At 35.6% G+C, this 8,738-nt stretch overlaps 1 pseudogene; it reads right to left on the reverse strand.

Annotated features, from left to right (window-relative positions):
- Window positions 1-343: 343 nt before the first annotated feature.
- The window catches only part of LOC107006525, a 20,817-nt pseudogene continuing 12,422 nt past the window's right edge, over window positions 344-8,738 (reverse strand).

The raw sequence follows: 8,738 nt of genomic DNA on the forward strand, positions 1-8,738 counted from the left end.
ACCTGATTGTTATCATTGAAGTTTTTCTTGTTCATAACTAAATTAGTAAGTGATACTAAAATAGTAAATATCTACAGGATTGGTATCATTGAGTTTTTTTATAATTAACTTAGTTAGTGATACTAAAAAGGTATATATCTATAGGAGTGGTATCATATGAGGTTTCGCTTGTTCATCACTAACTTTGTAAGTGATTGTAAAATAGTAATATCTACTTGATTGGTATCATTGAGATTTTCTTGTTCATAATTAACTTAGTAAGTGATACTAAAAGAATATATTTTTACACATTTGGTATCATTGTTATGAAAATTATACTACAAAATAACAAATAGTGAATAAATTAGAGGGGAGGTATCTTGACAGTAGCATGAGTAGTAGAACGGGTCCTCGCATCGCCACTATGAGCTTGACCTGCAGAAGTACATGAATATTATAGGGTACATAGCTTAATGATTTCATATTTGGGTATTTACTCATTTGGAAAAAAAAAACTTCACATTTCACTAGTTTTATCTGGTTCTCAAGATCAATAATGCAATTCATGCCAAGTACATTTTCATCAATCAGCTTTTGACTATGAGGTTCAATATGTGTGAAAAAATTGTGTTTTAAAGTGAGTTCCTCCGAGGTTTTTACCTTGCACAATGATTCCGGCACTTCGCCATAAAATTGATTGTAAGACAGATCCGTCAATTTCTTTTGATGAAGGCACCCGAAAGATTAAGGAATTGACTAGTTAATTTGTTCTTACTGGTGCATCAAATTCAATGTCAATTTCAACATGTCTATCTCATATGGCAAGAATATGTCTATCTCATATGGCAAGAATCCAGTAAGTGGACTATTGAAGATGAGAATCCCAAGGAGGTATCCCTCGTATGACCAATGCTTTTAGGGATTTCACCAATAAATCTATTTCTTGATATTTTAAGATACAGGGCAGCAGTACGACCTAAATTTTTAAGGATTTTTCCAGAAAATAAATTGTTGTTGAGAAAAAGAGTATCAAGGTCTAATGTGAATACTTGTGGGGTGTAATACCTCGCAACTAGAAAGAGCTAGAAAGGATTTTAAAATATGGAAATACTTATTTTTAGGAAGTATTAGAAAAATATTGAAATTTAAGTAAGTTGAAAAGTGAGTTTTTTGTCAACATCACACGGCCATAACTCCTAGATCAGAATGAGTTAGGTGTAGTTCCAGATATGGTTAGAAATCTACTGGAATGATTTTTCCAACGCCGCCATGTTTGCGTAATTCGACTTCGCATGAGTGAGTTATGCCCTTTGAAAGTTGGGATGTCAAAGTAAGGAAATTACCCAAATGTGAATTATTAAGGAGTAGTTTGGCATTTTCCTTATCCTATTAATTTATTTCTATTTTTGGTAATTAAGTTAGGGGTATAAGTAGAATTATCTCAGCTTACACTTCTACCAAAAGAGTTAGGGTTTTGAGAAAAGAGAAAAGAAGAGAAGAAATAGGAGAAAGGAGAAGGGCGTTCAAGATTCGTCAAGATCGTCGAATTAACTTGTGGATTTCATCCGGGGTGATCCCTAAAAGGTATGTGGGTCTATATCAGTATTGTGTTCGTTCACCCACATGCCAAGCATGTTTGATTCAGCGTGATTTCATTCTAAAAAGATTGGATTTTGAATGTTCTTGAATGTTGTTTCTTGAATCGTTTTTGTTCTCGAACATAAGTTGAGATTTAGGTATTATTTGATGATCAGAGTGTTGTTCTTTAATTCATTGGATTAGATCCTTGAATATACGATGTAGGTATCTAAAATCTAAGTGAATTCGAGAAATAAAATTGAGAAAGAACGATTTAAGGTCAGAAATGAGTTGAGAAATTAGTTATGCATCATCGGGGTAGGGCTTGGCGCAGTGCGCCCCATCTGTGCCTAAGGCCTGGGGCGTCACGCCTAAGACGAGCCTGGATCGGCATTTTTCACTGAATTTTCGTAATTTAGTTTGATTAAGCCTTTCTAAAGTGTTCTAACACTTCCTAATGATTTTAATTACTATAAATCACTTCTAATCATATAGAAATCATCCAAACACATGAATTACAACCTTGAATCCATATCTTAAAATTCAAAAAAAGTTTAGAGCCAAGTCTAGAAAGTTCTTGGAGTTTGTTCAAGAATTCTTTTACAAATGTTTTTAAACTTTGTTTTAAGACTTAAATATCAGGTTGAGTAAAGAGTAAATAGAAGAAGAAGAAGAAGAAGAAGAAGAAGAAGAAGAAGAAGAAAAAGAAGAAGAAGTTCATTAAGTTTCATAAGTCCTTCAAAAACATTTAAATGGCATTTTAAGACTTATGGTTGAGTTCAGTTTAGAGTAAAGTGAAGTCTTTTCTTCAAAGTAGACTAAGTATTCCCAAAGCAGTATTAAAATGTTTTTCATATTTAAAAGAAATGGAACAGGGATTTCCGAAGTGCCTTCGGGCTAGTTTTCAGTTAAAGAGTAATAACTTTCTAAATGAAGCAAGGAGAGAAGCTGAGATTCCAAGATAGACTTTGAGCTTTGTTTTTGAGCACTGATCTCAAATCACAAAAAAAGTATGTTTTAAAAACAAAAGATCCAGCATATTTTGGGAGTAGTATTGAGCATCGATATGGGGAGAGTTTAGACAACTCACAACCCGCATAAACCATATAGCCCCCACGGGTAGAAAAGAGTCATACTTTTTAGATGAACCCTTTTCACAATAGACTAGTGGATCCATTAGGCAGTTCATGCCTATACCTTTGGCCGGGTATAGGATGCGCTGGCAGCATGAGGTAGATCATTTTATAATCACTATATCTCTTAGGTGAAGGTTACAAACTCCCATGGAAATTAATGTATATATATATACCAATTTATTTGTATTTTACATACATCTTAGAGTTAATTATAGGAAAAATGGTCTAGTGGACCCTTGTACTTGTATCCTTTTGTATTGTGAACCCTTCTACTTACCTCTTTGTCATCTGAACCCCTGAACTCATTTAAACTTAAACGGTGGAAACCTTTACACTGAATGTGACTCTCAATCGCGCTGCTGTCAGTTTCCATGTCAGATAAATTTGGTCACATCATTTTTTATTTTTATAATAATTTCTTTTTGGACAAAATAATCATAAAGTTTTGATGCATACTTTACAAAATAAATTTTAACTTATTCTTTTAAACTAAAGTTTTGGGTATCCCTACATCATCTACCATTTTCACCGTGAAAAGGCCCAATTGTTGGAGAAAGTTGCCACCGCCACCACCCCTCTCGTCAGTGAGACCACAAATACTCTCTCCCTCATCTACCTCCATCTTCGTCGTAAACTTTCACCATTTTTCTTACTTTCTTCTTTTCCAGCCTCCAGAAATCCAAGAATTGTAAGCCGTCGCACCATCTCCTTGCCCCTCTTCGCGGTCTACATTTTTTCGTACCATTGACAACTATTACGAACCACCAGGGATCCCATATGTTATCCATCCTCACTGGCGTATCAAAAGAACAAAAATTCATCATTGGCTCTGATTTATCAGCATGCTCCATGCCACCTGTGATGTACCAAACACCTAAGAAGATGTAAGAAAGAAAGAAAAAATAGGGTTGGACAAAAATGGAGATGGATGGAAAAAGATTAAAGGACAAAAAGGGTTGGACAAAAATGGAGATGGCTGAAAAAAATGGGTTGTTGGGAAGAAGAAGGATTTCTTTTTTTCTTTTTGAAGTTTAGTATTTTACTCTTTTAATTTAAATATTTTTAAAATTTAAATATGATGTTCACTTGCCCTAATAGGTGTGTGGTCTTACTCTCTTGCTAACTCAATCATATTAATGACACATAAGTATGGTCAATGGTCATAAAGGTTAGATATATTCACAAATGGTTAAGTAGAAGAATTCAAAATACAAACGGACACAAGTATAGGGGTCCATCAGATCATTTTGCCTTGATTATAGCCTTACATACACACAGAGTTTACAACATGTTTTCAAACAACTTTTTTTTATATTGCAATTGTTTTAAATTTAATATTGAAATGAGTTAGTTCTCTTGAGTTGAGGTGAGCCAGGTATGTTCTTTAGTATCTTTCAGGTTCTTTCTAGCCTATGTTCTTTAGTTTTTCAACTCACATACTCATATATTCAATGTATTGACTATCGTTGGCCTGCATCGTATTACGCTATAGACGTATGTAACGAGGATCGGCATCCAGTGCATCGTTGATCTAGTTGAGCATTCAAGAGTCAGTTGGTGAGCGTCCTTGCATTTCGGAGGACTCCTTTACTTGATTTTTAGTATTTTTCTTTATTAGGGTGTTGTGGGATCTGTTCCTACATCCATCCCAGTATTAGAGGCTTCATAAATAAACAATAAGTGTTAGTCCTTTAGTCTTGTCATTTCTTTCTATTTTTTGAAGTCTTGGGTTGCCATTTTGGCCAAGTTGAACGTTTAAATCTTTAAAAAAACATTCCCAGGTATTTTATTATTCAAGTTAGTTGTGTTCTTTGATATTTATAAGTGTGATTGTTGTATTCCGCTAAGTTATGTAAGTCATGTCAAAGATCCGCTCGAGTATAGAAATGGTCCTTGAGTGTCGGCCACGCCCAGGGTGTAGGCTCGGGACATGACAAAATTGGTGTCACAGCACAGAGTTCAAGAATCTTAGGACCCTATGAAGATGTGTCTGTAGAGTCCTAGTTATCCATGTGAAGCGCGCCACATCTATAATTAAGAGGCTGCAACATTTAGAAATTTCTTCATTTATCCTTACTTCGTGCTTTAGAGTTTATCTCTAAAAATTTCTCTCTAACTGGTGCTTACGTGCAACCGATTGTGAGCTGAGCTTTGTTTGAGGAGGCCTTTTTGGGGCGTTTGGTTTCCCAATGGTCTAAGAGAATAAAAGAGATGGTTGCTGACATGATGAGAATGATGAGGCTATTCATCATTGGGTTTTCTCATTTGTCGAGTTAAGGAAGTATGATAGCCATGCTAATAGGTGACATGGGAACAACAATGATGAATATCCATGTGCAATAAGTCGAGGAGGACTAGAGTTTAAGAATAAGAAGGCTAAGACATAAGGGAATGAATCCGGACAGCAAAAGAGTAATGTGAACCAATCTTAATTCCAACATGAGCAGAAATGATCAGCTTCATCATCTACTAGTGCACCTGCATGACGAAGCAATGTGTGTACAATAGTCAGTATTCTCAGAACTTCAGACTTGTCATTCGCAAGGAAGTAAGGCACAAAGGGGTATTAAGCTCCTACATGCGCTAAGTGTGGTTGGATCCACTCAGGGGTGTTGTGATGGATCCACTAGTTGCGTCAGGTGTGCGCAAAATGGTCATTTTAGAAAAGAGTATCCTAAGGCGACGCAGAAAAACTACTTCAGGGCAAACATAGAGGAAACTGTCTTTATGCTATAACTAGTCGTCGAGAACAAGATAATTCACCAAATGTTATCACTGGTATGATTTAAGTCTTCAGTTTTCATGTTTTCCCATAGAAACATCTTGATTCCTTCAGTGTTTTAATACCTGTTGAGAATTTTATTGTGGCAGAAACAGCCTATTGTGATTGTACCATTTCCATTCAATCACAAGGGTACCATGGATGAGTTAGTTTAGTTAGGCGTGGTAGAGTTTGTTGTCATTCTAGGTATGGGGATGAATTGTTGTTAGTATCAAGAGTCCAAGAAAAACAAGACCAAGATCGTATTTTGCTTGAGTTGAAGGAAAATGTTCAAAAGCAAAGAGTATTAGCTTTTGAAGAACGGGGAGATGGTGTATCAAGATATCAAGGTAGATTGTGTGTACCTATGGTGGATAGAATCCAAGAGAGGATCATGGAGGAAGCTCATAGCTTTAGATATTCCATTAATCCAGGTTCCACTAAGATGTACTGCGATTTGAGAGAGAGAGATATTGGTGTAATGGTATGAAGAAGAGAATTGCTGAATTTGTTGCCAAGTGCCCGATTTTCAACAAGTTAAAGTAAAGCACTAAAGGCCTAGAGCTTTGGCTCAGACATAGATATTCCAAAGTGGAAGTGGGAGATGATTAATATAGATTTCACCAAAAGGGTTACCCAGATCTCGCAAGCAGCATGATTCTATTTGGGTGATGTCGATAGAATGACAAAATCAACTCACATTTTGCTGGTAAAGACTATGAATTCGGTAGAGGATTATGCTAAGTTGTACATTCAAGATATGGTGAAGGTGATTACAGAGAGTTTGAAAATGGCACAAAGTTGTCAAAAATCCTAAACTGATATTAGGAGGAGGTATTTAGAGTTTGATATAGATGATTGGGTATATATAAAAGTTTCACCCATGAACAGTGTTATGAGGTTTGGTAAGAAGGGGAAGCTCAGTCCCCCGGTATATTGGAACTTATCACATAGCCAATAGGATTGGCAATGTAGCTTATGATTTAGAGATACCCCAAGAGTTAGCAGCAATTCATCCGGTGTTTCACATCTCTATGTTGCAGAAGTGCATGGGCGATCCTTCTTTGATCATTCCAACTGAAAATATTGGGATCAAGGATATTCTATCTTATGAAGAGATTCCAATGGAAATTTTATATCGCCAAGTTCTCAAGTTGAGAACAAAAGAGGTAGCATCAGCGAAGTTCCTTTGGAGGAACCAATTTGTTGAAGAAGTAACTTGGGAAGTTGAAGAGGACATGAAAAAGAGATATCTACATCTCTTTGAATCCAGATAAAATGTATACCAAGGTACAAATTTTCTTCTTATTACTCTCTAAGTTATGAGTAAGTAAGCATGTTATTGTTGCAATGGTTTGTTTGGTGTTTGAACCCAAAGTTACTACCCTTAGTCTAGTAAGGATAACTTAATTTGACAATGAATGTTCCCAAGGGGGAGATATTGTAACACCTCTCAACTAGAAATAACTGCAAAGGAGTTTAAAATCTGGAAATACTTGTTTACGGAAAGTATTAGAAAAATCTAGAAATTTAAGCTAAAAAGTGAGTTCTTGGTCAAATTAAAACGAACATAACTCCTAGATCAAGATGTGTTAGGTGTAGTTCCAAATATTATTGGAAATCTCTTAGAACGATCTTTTTAATGCCGCCAAGTTTGCGCGACTTCGACTTTGCATGAGTGAGTTATGCCCTTTGGAAGTTGGGCTGTTAGAATAAGGAACTTGCCCAAACCCAAATTATTAAGGGGTAGTTTGCTCTTTTCCTTATCCTATAAGTTTATTTAGTTTTTGGTAATTAAGTTATGGTTCTAAGTTCAATTAGATCAGTTTACACTTCTACCAAAAGAGTTAGGGTTTTGAGAAGAGAAAAATAGAGGAGAAAGACGAGAAAGGAGAAGGTCATTAAAGATTCGTCAAGATTGTCGAATCAACCAGTGGATTTCATTAGGGTGATCCCTAAAAAGGTATGTGGGTCTATATCAACGTTGGGTTCATTCACCCACGTGTGAAGCATGTTTAAGTCAACGTGATTTCATTCAAAAAAGATTGGATGTTGAATGTTCTTGAATGTGGTTTCTTGAATTGCTTTCGTTCTTGAATATGAGTTGAGATTTAGGAGTTCTCTGATAATCTAAGTGTTGGACTTGAATTCATTCAGTTACATCCCTTAATATATGATGTGGGTACTTTAAATCTGAGTGTTTGATATAAAAGATTTAAAAAGAACCATTTATGATCAGAAAATGAGTTGAGAAATTCGTCAGGCGTCACTTTGGCAGGACCAGGCGTGGCGCGTCCCATCTGGGCCAGAGGGCTTTGGGTGGATCGCCTGCAATGCACTTGAATAAGGCCTCTAAACTTGAGGCCTGGCGAGGCACTCCCAAGACTGCCGAAATCGACATTTTTTTCCCTAGTTTTCATAATTTTGTCTGATTAAGCCTTTCTAATGTGTTTTAACCCTTCATAATGATTTTAAATACTATAAATGACTTCCGGTCATATAGAAATCATCCAGAAACACGAATTCCAACCTTGAATCCATAACTTCAAATTCAAGAAAAGTTTAGAGCCGTCTAGAAAGTTCTTATAGTCTTTTCAAGAAGTCTTTTACAAATGCTTTTAAACTTTCTTTTAAGATTTAAAGATCATGTTGAGTAAGAGTAAATATAAGAAGAAGAAGTTCATTTCAAGTTTCATAAGTCTTTCAAAAACAATTTAAATGTTGTTTTAACACTTAAGGTTGAGTTCAGTTTAGAGTTAACTTAAGTCTTTTCTTCAAAGCAGTATATGGGGACTAAATATTCCCAAAGAAGTATTCAAATGTTTTTCACATTGAAAAAAAATAGAAACTGAGATTTCCAAAGAGCCGTCGGGCTAGTTTTCAGTTAGAGAGAAATAAATTTATAAATGAAGTAAGCAGGGAAAATGAGATTTTCAAGGTAGCCTTTGGGCTAAGTTATTGAGCACTAATCTCAAATCACAAAAGAAGTATTTTTTTAAAAACATAAGAGCCAGTATATTTTAGGAGTATTATTGAGCACCGATATGGGAGAAAGTTGAGTCAACTCAGAGCCCCCATAAACCATGTAGTCATCATGGGTGAAAAGGGTCATGATTTTTAGATGAACCCTTTTCACAATAGACTAGTGCATCCATTAGGAAATTCAGGTCTTATACCTTTGGCCAGGTATAGGCTATGCTGGCAGCGTCAGGTAGATTGTTGTATCATCAATATAGCTCTTAGATATACATACATATATATATATATATATATATATATATATA

This window comes from Solanum pennellii, chromosome 12 (genome assembly GCF_001406875.1).
Source record: "Solanum pennellii chromosome 12, SPENNV200".
NCBI lineage: Eukaryota > Viridiplantae > Streptophyta > Magnoliopsida > Solanales > Solanaceae > Solanum > Solanum pennellii.